Raw genomic sequence first — 14214 nt, 5'->3', positions numbered from 1 at the left:
TGTCAGCCCTCCGTGTGTGTGGCGCCACTCCTGGGCGGGCTGCGCTTTTTTTCACGCAGGGCAGCTCTCCTCGCAGGGCGCACTCCTTGCACGTGGGGATCCCCCATGTGGGGGACACCCTTGTGTGGCACAGCACTCCTTTCGCGCAGCAGCACTGCACGTGGGCCAGCTCACCACGTGGGTCAGGAGGCCCTGGGTATAGACCCCTGGACCCTCCATATGGTAGATGGACACTCTATCAGTTGAGCCACGTCTCCTTCCCTTAAGTTTTCTAATAAATTTGTGTTCGTATTTTTTTAAAGTTTAGCCACCTACTGAATGAAAATATGGGATTCTAGTTCAATAACATTGGTATGAATGCCATGGCTAACAAAGATAATGCAAGGAACTACCTTAAATTTTTTATTGAGGTTTCAAAATACCCTTAACTTAGAATTTCTGAACTTAAGTTTTTGGAGGACCTTTTTATAGCACCTTACAACACAGAAGGAATGGCTTTCTCCTCTTCCAGCTGGGCAGCACGTAGAACTTGAAAGCATTTAGACTAGCCTTTTAAACATTACTTTAATTTGTTCTAGGGAGGCAGGCTATTGTTACAATGCGCAGGTTTGTTAAGTACCTCTATGTGCTTTATAGACATTTTAATTATTTCTAATATCAATAGTATTGGTTTCTCTTCTTTCCCCAGTAAGTTTGTTCAAGGGGGAAAAAATCTTTAGAGCATTTGCAAACTTTCTGGACTTTAATTTGTAAAATATTAATATTGGACAATACGTAATGATACAGTAGATTTTATATAATGGTGGGAAACAAGCTGTAGGCTGTGGCAGGCCATGAATTCCTGCTATTCAGAAGAGTGTTCTTTGGGACAGCCCATAGGCTGCAGTGAGGTCAGCTCATCTTTCTTCTCCCCTCCAGAGTTCTCAAATAGCTTAGATGGGAAGCTGAACATGATACTTGGTCCTAATTTTTGCCGTTCAACCATTTTTCTTGATCATGCTGTCTGATTCCATACATTCCAGAATGTTCAATGGATTTGCAGTAAACTTCCAAGATGAAGGGAAATCTCTTGCTCATTATTTGCCCAAAACCTTGGTCTGTGTTCATTTTATTAAACAAAAAATAAGCTCCAAAAATGCCTATAACTTCAGCTACTAAAATTCCTTTAAAGATCTTCTTTGCCAGGGGTTCTGTTACCGGATTTTGTTTAGGTTCTTGACTATGCTGCAGAAATGAATTTCAAGAGCACGTCGGGTAAGTTAGGCCAGTAATTTATTCAGGTAGGGAGGGAAGAGAAATGGGAGAAAACAACAGAGCAGGGGTCCCTGGTAGAGAGAAAGGGGGTGAAAAGTTATAAAGCAGGCTGATTTGCAGGCAACATTTTCCCATTATAGGTTATAAATGCCCAGATTTTACTTGTGTGGTGATCCAAGCAGGGGAGAAGAAGCTGGAACCTGGGTCCAGAGGCAAGAGAGCACAAGCGAGAACTCAGGCACCACCACTTTTTACACTACTAATTTATTCCACCCCTTTGCTAATGGCAGGGGGGGAGTTTCAGCTGCTCACTGTTTTGATTGCTTATTTCCCCCATCAATCTCCCAGAAGGGCCCAATGACAAAGTCCTTGGGGGAATATCCAGGGCTACTCCTGATTCTGGAGGAAGTCTGAATGGCAGAATCATGGGGAAGGGTCCTCCAGCAGCCATCTTGGGGGTTACTAATGCCCACGTGGACTCTGCCAGGTTTCAGATCCATCTATTGATTCCCTGTCTTACTAGCCCGCTTCAGTTCCACAGTGTGGACATCCTGAAGTGCAAGCACAAGCAGGATGGTGGCTTAGCTAGGGTTCCCCCTTGCTTACTTTGCCAGTGATGCTACCACAAATGCACGCAATGGGTAGCCTTAAACACAAGAATGTACAGGCTCACGGTTTCAAAGCCAGAAGTCCAAAATCAAGATGTCAGCTTGACTGGGCTTTCTCCTGGCTTTAGTAGCATTCTGGTGATGGCAGTCCTCTGTCACACCCTATCTCTCTCCCTTTGTGCCTGTTCTGGCTTCTGCTGACTTCACGCTTTTCGCTTCTTCCTGTGGCTTTCTCTGACTTCTGGCTTTTCTCCCTGACCCTAAATATACTCTCTCTCGAAAAGACCTCCAGTCATATGGATGAAGGCTCACTCTCTTTCACTTTGGTCACACTTAAATTGGATTTTCAAGCATCTTATTTACAAATAAATCCATACCCTGATTTATCTTAACATACTCAAAGATACTATTTACAAATGGGTTCACACCCAAAAGAATAGGATTAAGACTGGAATGTGTCCTTCGTGCATTGGGGAGTGATGATGATTGAATCCCCAATACCCTAAGCAGAATGCCAGGAATAAGGACTTGGTGGCAAGATAGTATATTTGTGATCTGAACCCAAGAGGTAGGAGTGAGGGAGGACAATTAGAAAGAGCCGGAGCAAAAGCCACTGTTGAGGTACTTTGCTATAGAAACCTCTGAGAAAAATACAGAATGCCTCCCAGAACTGTTCACCCAAAAGATTAAACAGTAAAGCATTTTCCACTGGCTCTCATCTCCCATTGGTTGAGGGTGGCACTATTCCCATACCACCCCCATACTTCTGAGCTGCCCAATGGGAGTGAGCAGAGAGAACTGTCCATTGGAGAAAGCTCTGGGGAGGAATGCAGAGGGACTGCTGCAAGCTCTTTCAGCAAGACCTGACAGGAGAGTCTGAGGTTTCACAGACTGTCCACCACAGCTGCCATTGAAATCAGAAGATGGAACGAATGCAGTGTGGGCACCAACGGCATCTGCTTCAGGTGGGGAAAGCAGCAAAGCATGGGGCATCTTATTTGGGATTGACTACCATTTAGAAGGTTTCTTCATTATTGTCAAAGTGGCTTCTAAACTAATAATTCCACATACTTACTGAACACTTTCATTCATATTTGTCGCCCAGTTTCACCATGAGGCAAGTATTATCATTATTTTTCAAGTCTACAGAAGGGAAAAGATAAATATTTCTTATTTAGCTACCAATATAGCATTCTGAGATAAAAAGATAAAAATAAGTAAAACATTCAGGAGCCTGTTTTGTCCAGCAAACTGGCAAAGTTGTATTAGCACTATATTACCCAGTGCTGATGAGAATACAATGAAATGGCACTCTTATGCACTATGAAGTAGAAACTGATACACAACTTCCAGAGGAAAATCTGAAAATGTGCAACATACACACCTTTTTAAAATAGTCATTCATATCATGTCTGTTGACCCAGAAATGCCCTCAAAGCTGAGCAGAAAATTTATATACAAGGATATTCAGTATAATCTTATTTTTAGTAACATACCACTAATTTTAATAACAAACAATTTTGCCATGGGATGATAAAAATAAAATAGGGTACAACCATGTGATCATCTCTGGATGCTTTGAAATTCATATTTTTAAGGAATCTGTAATGAAAATTTTTTAGTAGACAAAGTGTCACTTAAAACTAATCAGCATATGGGAAGCAGATGTGGCTCAAGTGATAGAGCTTCTACCTACCATAGGGGAGGACCCAGGCTCAATCCCTGGGGCCTCCTGGTGAAAAAGAAGAAGAGAAGGTATGCCTGCGTGGGAAGCCAGTGCCCACGAGAGTGCCTATGTGGTGAGCCAGTGCCTGTGCAAGTGAGTCATGCAGCAAGATGATAATGCATCAAAAGAGAGATAAGGGGGGAGTCAAGGTAAAGCATAGCAGAAACCAGGAACTGAGTTGGCACAATTGACAGGGAACCTCTCTCTACATCAGGGATCTCAAGATCAGGAGAGAAAATGAGAAGAGAAGACAACACAGCAAAAACAACAGGGCAGAAGGAAGGGAAGGGGGAAAAATACATAAATAAAATAAATATTTTAAAAAAACTAATCAGCATACTACAAACTTAGTTTAAGTATAAACATATACGCATTTTAAGTACATTAGTATGTATATTTATATATGTGCTAACATATCCAAATATAAAAAATACTAGAAGGAAATAGAGCTATATATTAGTTGATAATTCTGGTAGTGGTAGTAGGATTCAGGCACTCTTTATTTAGTTTTTATACTGTTCAGTATGTTTTAAATGTGGGGGCATAAATTCAGGAATTATTGTTTTTCTCTAAAGATATAAAAGAATAAATACCAGCTTTTCCAAAATTTATGACCTGAAGGGGAAATCAAGATAACAAAAAATCACCACAACTTTAAAAATCTCAATAGCAATATCAAAAATTTATAGTTAAATTATTACATGCTAATTTCAATGATTCACAGATTCTTTTGTTTAAAGAAAGAAAATTGCTAAATGTTCTGAAGATAAATAGATACCAAATAATCTGTTTTCCTTTAATTTGATCTCCTTATATTCATTTTGAAGCTGGCTAGAAGATAGGGAATCAATAGATGGATCTGGAACCTGGCAGAGAGTCCACATGAACATCAATAACCCCCAAGATGGCTGCTGGCAGACCCTCCCCAAGATTGTGCCATTCAGAACAAAGACTTCTCTGGAAGCCAGAAGAAGCCTGGGATATTCCCCAAGGACTTTATCATTGGGCCTTCATGGGGGATTGATGGGTGGGGTAATCAATCAAAACAATAAACAGCTGAGACTCCTCCTATGCCAATAGCAAAGGGGTGGAATAATTATCAGCTCGAAAAGCAGGCACAAGGCCTGAATTCACTCTCTCTCACTTCTGGACCCCTGTTCCTGCCCTCCACACCCTGCTCTCACTGTTTTTTCCCTGCCATGGTCACCATGCAAGTAAAACTTGGGTATTTATAATCTATAATGGGGAATTGTAGTCTGTAAATGAGCCCACTTTATCATTTTTCAGTCCCTTCCTCTCTACCTGGGACCCCTGATCTGTTATTTTTTCCCATTTCTTGTCCCTCCCTACATGAATAAAGTACTGGCCTAACTCACCCAACGTGCTCTTGAAATTCATTTCTGAAGCATAGTGAAGAACCTGGACAAAATCTGGTAACAACATTGTTTTTTTCTATATTTGGAAAGACCAAGGACTAGAATTACTAGAATTTTAAATAAATCATTAATAAGGAGGTAAAATAATCTCCTGAGTTCTTTGGGGGAAAACCTGTAGTTTATATCAATTGTGAAAATTCCTATGGACAAATGAAAAAGAAGGCAGAAAACCTTTATACTTAACACAGATTCTTGCCTCTGACTGTAATATAGAATTATCCAAGTGACTTCACTTCAGCAAGATCACCAGGGAGTCTGTCTGCAAAATTTCTCTAAGGTCATGCAGGGTCACTGAGGCAGAGTCTGGGTTATCGGACCAGAGCCAGTGTGGTGGATTGAACTGTGTCCTCCAGTTTGAACATGTTCTTGGTCTTCATCCACATCCTGGTGAGTGTGGACCCATGGCAAGTAAGATCACTTCAAGGTGTTACTTCTGTTAAACTATGGACCAAATGAATGAGGTTGGGTTTTAATCCAGATTATAAACAGGGTACAAGTCAGACAGAAAGAGAGAGATGACAGAAAGAAGCTAGAAGTTAAGGAACTTGGAAGAGAATGGAAAAGATGGTTCCATGAGCATTGCCATGTAATGGAAAAGCCAAGGAACCCCAACGTTGCCAGCCAGCCAGAAGATACTGACCTGGGGAAGAAGCATGACTTCTAGTCTCTGCATCTGTGAGCCTGTAAATTCCTGTTGTTTGGAAGCAGATGTAGCTCAAGCAATTGGGCTCCCGTCTACCATTTCGGAAGTCCACAGTTCAATGCCCAGGGCCTCCTGGTGAAGACAAGCTGGCCCATGTGGCAAGCTGGCCCATGTGGAGTGCTGACCTGTGCAGGAGTGCTGGCCCATGCAGAAAGCTGGCACAGGAAGATGTCACAACAAAAAGAGACACAGAGGAGAGATAATAAGAGACAGCAAATCAGGGAACTGAGGTTGCACAAGAGAAAGATCACCTCTCTCCCACTCTGGAAGGTCCCAGGATCAGTTCCTGGAGCCACCTAATGAAAATACAAGCAGACCCAGAAGAGCAAATGGTGAAGGGGGGGAGGGGGGAGGGAGGAGAAATAAAATAAGTAAATCTTAAAAAAAAATTCCTGTTGTTAAGCCGAACCATTGTATGATAGTTATTTTAGTACCTAGGAAAATAAGATAGTGTTAAGCAAAATCAGAAGGCAACAAATTTGGTTTCTGTACTACATGTACCAAGTACGTATGAACAAGCACATCTTTCTTTGGAATCTCTTCTTCCATTCTATGCCTTCAAACCCACACTGCCCTGATTCTGAATTCTCTCCCACCCTCACCCCAGCTATCAAAATTGCCCCACTCCTCCCCTTCTTTGACTCAGTCTCCATCCAATCTGAAGAACTATTCTGTCCTTTAAAAACATTTCTTAACAGCTGACAAGGCATGAAAAATGGTTAAGGCATTTTCTACTTTCAGGCAGCAGACTCAGATTATCAGGGCCCTTCCAGAGGTCACAAGTAAGACGGAAAAATGGCTGTAATAGTGAGAATTACCCAAACTGTGTCTGAATAATGGCAGAAACACTCTGCGGTAGGCAAGTCTTTTGAGTCACACCATACCAACAGTCTGTGCCCTGACCAGTAGTGCCAACCCCTGATGAGCATTGATCAAGTAAATATTGGCAACTGTAAGAATAGTTGTGCAGCCTTTTTGTTTCACTTGCACAGAAACAGAATGGGGAAAACACAGAAACAAGAAATGGGCCAGAAGCCTGGACCCTAAGTTCGCAAAAATGCCAAAGCAACTATAAAAACAGAAAGTAGAATATTCAATTCAACACATCATCTGCTGTAAAGCTGATGTGAACTCTCCCTTTCCATTACCCCATATCTTCAATAAAGCCAACAACTCACACAAAGGTTTTGTGAGATAGATGACATTATGCAATGATGGACAATATGAGAACAACTAAGTGAGAAAAAAGGATCCCATTTTTCAAAACAGCTTAATGACACATTTCCTAAATTTCTTCAGTAAAATCAGAGATTAGGAAAAATGTGAGCCCCACACTATAATGGGAGCCATATGTGCTTCTGGGCCTCCAGGTATTTCACAGCAGTGGGAAGAGCTTCTAGCCAATTCCAACTGATCCTCAAAGGACAGGTTGTGTCGATGTAAATGACAGAAGCTAACTTGAAGTATAGGTTACATCAATGCCACCCCATATTCTAAGAACATAAGATCAGGTATTTCTGTGCACGTTACTGAACCAAAACTATCAGATCCTTTTTGCTCCTTATCTTTTCACTTAGCCTTTCCTGGTCTAGAAGTCCTACCAAGATATTCCCGGGCAAAGGTTTCCCAGAAGTGGTTAACCCAGGCAAGTTGATTTCCTTGTTGTCAAGGACACCTTAGATAATTTGAAAGTACAACTGATAATTGTTTTACTTCTCCAAGTTCATAATGAAGCTACAGAAAATAATCACTCAAACTGACTACTGGCTAGCTCAAACAAACAACATCAGATGGTAGCATACCTATCTTTTTTTAATTTTATTTATTCATTTTTTTAAAAATATTACATTAAAAAAATATGAGATCCCCATTCACCCCCACCACCCCCACCCCACCACTCCCCCCACAGTAACACTCTCCCCCATCATCATGACACATCCATTGCATCTGGTGAGTACATCTCTGGGCATCACTGCACCCCATGGCCTGTGGTCCACACCATAGCCCACACTCTCCCACGTTCCATCTAGTGGGCCATGGGAGGACATAAAATGTCCGGCAATTGTCCCTTCAGCAACACTCAGAACAACTCCTACTCCCGAAAATGCCTCCACATCTCATCTCCTCCTCCCATTCCCCACACCCAGCAGCCACCATGTCCACTTTTTCCACACCAGTGCCACATTTTCTCGATTATTAACCACAATAGTTCATGAACGGAATATCATTAAGTCCACTCTAATCCTTACTGTATTCCTCCTTCCTTGGACCTTGGCTTGGTTGTGTCCATTCCACATCTATGTCAAGAGGGGGCTTAGATTCCACATGGATACTGGATGCAATCCTCCTGCTTTCAATTGTAGGCACTCTAGGCTCCATGGTGTGGTGGTTGACATTCTTCAACTCCATGTTAGCTGAGTGGGGTAAGTCCAATAAATCAGAGTGTAGGAGCTGAAGTCTGTTGAGGCTCAGGGCCTGGCTATCATATTGTCAGTCCAGAGATTCAAATCCCCTAGATATATCTTAAACCCCAGCACCAACTACAAGTCCAGTAAAGTAGCATGAAAGGCTTGTGAAAAGAGATCACATCTGAGTCCAGCTCCATCACGCAGAAACACCAGCTCCAAAGAAGGACCAACTGACATGGCAGTGAACTCCATCTGCCATGACCATAGAACCTGTGGGTCTCTTTAGCCCTCAAAAGAACCAGTACCTGGGGTTGTATCTACTTTATCTGTCTCTGAGACTCTGCTCAGGTGTGCATAAGGGCAATCCTTCTGACAACCTCCAGACTCTTTTTTAGAGACTCATAGCCATATGAACTCATTTGTCCTTTACATTTCCCCCTTACTTTAGGTCAAACAGCATTTTAACTCCTGTTATTATACATAGACAGGGATATTCTGCTGGTCCGCGTTGAACCTTTAATTCAAGGTCATTTTCTAGTTACGTCATCAGCTGGTACTTGGTAGTGATCCCTCGGTGTCAGGGAGGTTCATCCCCGGGTGTCATGTCCCACGCTTGGGGGAAGGCATTGCATTTACATGCTGAGTTTGCTTTGAGACTGGCCACATTTGAGTAACACGGAGGCTGTCAGGAGGGAACTCTTAGGCACAGTGCTGCTCTAGGCCTTGTTCTTATTTCAGGTGTATAGGCTCACAAGCATAGTCATTAGTATCAGGGGGTCACTGTTTGACCCTCATTCCTTCCTGGTCCTTGCCGTTGCACCTGGGGGACTGCCACTGCTCCCCTAGGGACCATGACAGAGCCCCCACCCCCACCCAGGCCAGGAACCCAGTACCCCCCCAGCTGTTGTTTTTAATTGTTTCCACTATGAGTATATCCAAACATTTCCATGCACCCTGGACACATGCCCTGTATAACTCCCTGTCAACCATATGTCCCCTGTCAATAACATCCCATACCAGTATTCCTCCGCTGCCATTGTTGAACCACTCTATAATCCAAAACTTCCTGAAAAGTGAAGCCCAATATAATGTCAGGTTCCTTAATAGTAAAATGGAATATAGCGATGAGTTTAAAGGTTAGACATAGAATACATATTGATTTGGAAAAATTCTACATCCTATCTTTTTCTTTTCTTTTTTCCCTAATTACTGAGCTTCTTTTCACAAGAGCCTTAGATCACAGTAATTCATATATACAATATACAGTACTCCCACATATCCATTATAAAACCTTTTCCCTTCCACAGCGATAATCTTTTAACTTATTCATATCATATTTACTGAAACTGATGTATGGATATTGAGACAATAGCTTTCAAACAAGAAAACGTTTGTGTTAACATTGTGGTTTATACTTTAGACTGTACAGTTTTCTAATTTTTTTAGTTTGTTATCCTATGTTTTACATTATGGTTTACATTATTAGTCTGTTGTCCTCTATATGTTTTTGGTGTAATATTACATGTTTAATATCCATCCTTGTATACTCTTGTGAAACACTTCTTTTGCCCTCACATTTACTTTGGTTCCATCTATTCAATATCTATTTCCCCCTCCCCTTTGGGCCCACAGTGACAGTCAATCTTCTTTTCTTGAAGAGCCATGTTCAGAGATACTTGCAACAGTGTTGAGGGCTTGACTTGCTCAACTGCCCTAATGCCCTGGGAGCCACCATTTCTCTTGAGAGATACAGTTCCCTCTATTTGATGGCATTAGTCCTCCCCAGGTTGTGGGTCTACCTTCACTCTCATTATATGGGTCTCTACTCAATAGTATAACCCACTCTGGCAAAAATGAGCGTTCAGATATTCCCTGGGAGTCTGTCCTGCGTCAGATTATCCCCTTTGAGTATCTTAAACAGGTAACTTTCCTAATTATATTTTGAAAAGGTTTTCTCAGCATTATACTCTCAACCAACACCTGACAATCTCCTATGTTCGTGTGTTGCCCCACCCTCCCCCCAATTTCTTGGGCAATATTACCCATCTGCCCATACCTAGCCCCCCTCAAACCCACAAAGCCCCACCCAAAGGTACCCTATGCCCCCATTTTATCCTTTCCTTGTACACATACTTACCTCCAGCTTATAGATTTCACCCATGTAGATGTCAGCTTACATCCTTCCTCTACCCCCCAATTTCCTATAAGCCTATCTTCCAGTCTCTAGCTCTCTGAGGCAGCTTGCTTATTTCATATCATTGAGGTCATGTAGTATTTGTCCTTCAATTCCTGCGTTGCTTCACTCAACATAAGGTTCTCAAGATTCATCCATGTTATCACGTGTGTTTGTAGTGTATTTGTTCTTAAAGCCGAGTAGTATTCCATTGCATGTATATACCACATTTTATTGATCCACTCATCTGTTGATGGGCATTTGGGTCGATTCCAACTTTTGGCGATAGTGAACAATGCTGCTATGAACATTGGTGTGCATATATTGGTTTGTGTCCCTGCCTTCAGTTCTGGTGGGTATATACCCAGCAGTGGAATTGTTGGGTCATATGGCAAATCTATGGTTAGTTTTTTGAGAAACTGCCAAACTGTCCTCCAGAATGGTTGGATCCTTCTGCATTCCCACCAGCAGTGAATGAGTGTTCCCATTTCTTCACATCCTCTCCAGCATTTGTATTCTTCTGTTTTTTTCATAGCTGCCAATCTTATGGGAATAAGATGGTATCTCATTATAGTTTTGATTTGCATTTCCCTGATAGCTAGAGATTTGGAGCACTTTTTTCATATGCTTTTTAGCCATTTGTATTTCTTCTTTGGAGAAGTGTCTGTTTAAATCTTTTTCCCATTTTTTAAATGGGTTGTTTATCTTTTTATTTTCAAGATACAGGAGTTCTTTATATATGCAAGTTATAAGTCTCTTATCGGATATATGGTTGCCAAATATTTTCTCCCATTGTATAGGTTCCCTTTTTACTTTCTTGACAAACTCCTTTGAGGTGCAGAAGGCTTTAATTTTGAGGAAGTCCCATTTATCTATTTGTTCTTTTGCTGCTCGTGCTTTTGGTGTGATATTCATGAAGCCATTTCCTATTACAAGGTCCTGTAGATGTTTCCCTACACTGCTTTCCAAGGTCTTTATGGTCTTGGCTCTTATATTTAGGTCTTTGATCCATCTTGAGTTGATCTTTGTATAAGGTGTGAGATGGTAATCCTCTTTCATTCTTCTACATATGGATATCCAGTTCTCCAGGCACCATTTGTTGAACAGGCCATTCTCTCCCAGTTGAGAGGGTTTGGGGGCTTTATTATGTGGCTATATATGTGAGGTTCTATATCAGAGCTTTCAATTCGATTCCATTGGTCTGTGTGTCTCTCCTTATGCCAATACCATGCTGTTTTCACCACCGTAGCTTTGTAGTATGTTTTGAAGTCAGGTAGTGTGATTCCTCCAATTTTGCTTTTCTTTTTCAATATGTCTTTGGCTATTTGGGGCCTCTTTCCTTTCCAAATAAATTTCATAGTTAGTTTTTCTAGTTCCTTAAAGAAGGCTGTGTTGATTTTTATTGGGATTACATTGAATGTGTAGATCACTTTTGGTAGGATAGACATCTTAATAATATTTAGTCTTCTTATCCATGAACAGGGAATATTCTTCCATTTATTTAGGTCTTCTTTGATTTCCTTGAACAGTCTTGTATAGTTCTCAGTGTATAAGTTTTTTACATCTTTAGTTAAATTTATTCCTAAATATTTGATTTTTTTATTTACTATTGTGAATGGTATTTGTTTCTTGATTTCCTCCTGATCTTGCTCATTATTGGTGTACAGAAATGCTACTGATTTTTGCACATTGATCTTATAACCTGCAACTTTACTAAACTGATTTATGAGTTCTAGAAGCTTTGTTGTAGACCTCTCATGGTTTTCTATGTATAAGATCATGTCATCTGCAAATAATGAAATTTTGACTTCTTCCTTTCCAATGTGAATGCCTTTTATATCTGGTTCTTGCCTCAGTGCTCGAGCAAGTACTTCTAAGACAATGTTAAATAGAAGGGGAGAGAGTGAGCATCCTTGTCTTGTTCCTGACTTTAGAGGGAAGGATTTTAGGATTTCTCCATTGTAAACAATGTTGGCTGTGGGTTTTTCATATATACTCTTTATCACATTCAAAAAATTTCCTTGTATTCCAATCCTTTGGAGTGTTTTTATCAAGAAAGGGTGCTGTATTTTGTCAAATGCTTTTTCTGCATCTATAGATATAATCATGTGATTTTTTTTTCTTCAATCTGTTTATATGGTGTATTACATTGACTGATTTTCTTGTGTTGAACCATCCTTGCATACCTGGTATGAATCCCACTTGGTCGTGGTGTATAATTCGTTTAATGTGTTGTTGAATACGATTAGCAAGTATTTTGTTAAGTATTTTTGCGTCTAGGTTCATTAGAGAAATTGGTCTGTAATTTTCCTTTCTTGTGGTGTCTTTGTTTGGCTTTGGTACTAGGGTAATGTTGGCATCATAGAAGGAGTTAGGCAATGTTCCTTCTGTTTTGATTTTTTGGAAGAGTTTCAGCAGGATTGGTGTTAGTTCTTTCCGGAATGTTTTGTAGAATTCACCTGTGAAGCCGTCTGGCCCTGGGCTCTTCTTAGTTGGGAGGTTTTTAATGACTGATTCTATCTCTTTACTTATGATTGGTTTGTTGAGATCATCAGTTTCTTCTTTCGTCAATATAGGCTGCTTATGTATTTCTAGGAATTTGTCCATTTCCTCTGAATTGTCGTTTTTGTCGGAATATAGTTTTTCAAAGTATCCTCTTATGATAGTCTTTATTTCTGTGGGGTCAGTGGTGATACCTCCTTTCTCATTTCTTATTTTGTGTATGTGCATCTTCTCTCTTTTTTTCTTTGTTAGTCTCGCTAAAGGTTTGTCAATTTTATTGATCTTCTCAAAAAACCAGCTCTTGGTCTTGTTTATCTTTTCAAGTATTTTCTTATTTTCTATTTCATTTAGTTTTGCTCTTATCTTTGTTATTTCCTTCCTTCTTCTTCCTGTGGGATTACTTTGTTGTTGTTTTTTTTCTAATTCCTCCAAATGTGCAGTTAGTTCTTCAATTTTTGCTCTTTCTTCTTTTTTGATGTATGAATTTATGGCTATAAATTTCCCTCTCAGTACTGCTTTTGCTGCATCCCATAAATTTTGTGTGTTTTGTTATCATTATCATTTGTTTCAAGGTAGTCATTGATTTCTTTTGAGATTTCCTCTTTGACCCACTGTTTTTCTAAGAGTGTGCTGTTTAATTTCCATATCTGCATGTGAAATCTGGACCTCTGGCCCTTGCAGATTTCCAGCTTCACTTCACTGTGGTCAGAGATATTATTTTGTATGATTTCGATCTTTCTGAATTCATTAAGGCTTTCTTTGTGGCCTAGCTTATGGTCTATCTTGGAGAATGATCCATATGCACTTGAGAAAAATTTATATCCTGCTGTGTTTGGGTGTAATGATCTGTATATGTCTATTAGATCCAGCTCCTCTAATATACTGTTCAAATATTTTGTTTCTTTAGTGATTCTCTTTTGAGATGTTCTGTCCAGAGTTGATCGTGGTGTATTAAAATCCCCCACTATAATTGTATATGCATCTATTCTTTCACTTAGTTTTTCCAGCGTTTGCCTCACGTATTTAGAGGCACCTTTGTTAGAAGCATAAATATTTATGATTGTTCATTCTTCTTGAGAGATTGTCCTTTTCACTAATATGTAGTATCCTTCTTTGTCTCTCACAATTGTTTCACATTTAAAGTCTATTTTGTCTGATATTAATATAGCTACTCCTGCCTTTTTTTGGTTATTGTTTGCTTGTAAGATTGTTTTCCAACCATTCACTTTCAGCCTCCATGAATCTCTGGGTCTAAGATGTGTCTCTTGTAGACAGCATATAGATGAATCATATTTCCTTATCCAATGTCCTAGTCTGAATCTTTTGATAGGTGAGTTTAATCCATTAATATTCAGTGTTATTACTTTCTAGGAATTATTTATGTTAGCCATATTTTGATTGGAT

This window comes from Dasypus novemcinctus, chromosome 4 (assembly GCF_030445035.2).
Source record: "Dasypus novemcinctus isolate mDasNov1 chromosome 4, mDasNov1.1.hap2, whole genome shotgun sequence".
NCBI classification, from domain to species: domain Eukaryota; kingdom Metazoa; phylum Chordata; class Mammalia; order Cingulata; family Dasypodidae; genus Dasypus; species Dasypus novemcinctus.
This window is presented reverse-complemented; position numbering follows the sequence as displayed.